We start from the raw sequence: 1,342 nt of genomic DNA on the forward strand, positions 1-1,342 counted from the left end.
ATTGTCTTTTGTTAATTTTAGTTGATGTTTATGGACGTATTTTTATGCATTGATCCTTCATGTCGGATTCGAGTCACGACTGACCAATTTTGACTAGCCTACACATACACGCAGATATGTTCTACATGTCTAAAGTATAAGTCTATAGAAAGACTAAAGCATCCTAATAATCCCATTGATTTAGCTTAACAACTTTAAAATATAATCTGCATGCCACGATAAACCATACCTCTTTAAACTGATGATAAAATATGTGTCAAAGGACTGATAATACCATACAGCGTTTTGGATTGTGTCTTACCCAACTGTGTGTTACTAAACAATTTTATTAAGTTTAATAAAACATAATGGTTGTTTACCATTTAGATTATTTTATAATGAAATCACTGCAAGAACCATTGTTTTGTTAACATATTTATTAATCAAAATAATATTATGTACTCCCTTCTGGTCTGTCTTGAAGCAGCATTGAGACGCAAAGGCCTTAGGCTGATGACACACGGAGCAACTTTTGAGCAATTTTGCCGAGACGCTTTTTTGAATGTATGTTGCTTGGACGCATACGTGAGAATGGGTAATAAATTTTTCTAATGGTCACATTGCTCAAGAAGTTGCCCAGTGTATCATCAGCCTCAGTTCACACACTTCAAAATAATCACCATTTCAAATTCATACAAACACAAAAAATTACTCCAAATTAATCTTACTATGTCTCTGTACATTTAAAACACTTAAAGTTACAAGTTGAAGATGGTAAGGAAACACTATTCTCTTTGACAGTATGTTATATATAATCACATTTTATTTATTACCATCTTTTTTAAAAGAAGAGAATGGTGTGTTTTATAAGGTCAATAAATGGACACATGCTTTTGTAATGGTTTTGACATGTTCTGTCTTTTGTGTTTTTTTTTATATCTTACTGTAAAACATATTAATGGCTAAAAGTCTTATTATTATACTGTATTCAGCACAAACTGGGCTTCAAAAATATGTGAGAAGCATGAATGTACGTTTGTGCTTTTGAGAAAGCAGCGTTTATGCGGGGTTAGTGAAAAACTAAATGTTTTGTTTAAAATGTGTTTTATAAGTTCAGTAAACATGAATAAATGTTGAATATATGATTAAAATGTATGATAAATGATTTGCTTTGCTTAAGTTACATGTTTGTTACTACGATGTCTTTATAAGCTCAATAAACAAAAATAAATGTTGAATACTTGTGTAAAATTAATGATTTACTTTAGTAGCAAGGTAGTAACATGCTGTCATATATAATTATATATTGTAAGGGAAACAGGTCAATTTAGCTCAAAGGGAATCATTTAAGATTTTAAAGGGA

Source organism: Cyprinus carpio, chromosome B9 (genome assembly GCF_018340385.1).
Source record: "Cyprinus carpio isolate SPL01 chromosome B9, ASM1834038v1, whole genome shotgun sequence".
Lineage (NCBI taxonomy): Eukaryota > Metazoa > Chordata > Actinopteri > Cypriniformes > Cyprinidae > Cyprinus > Cyprinus carpio.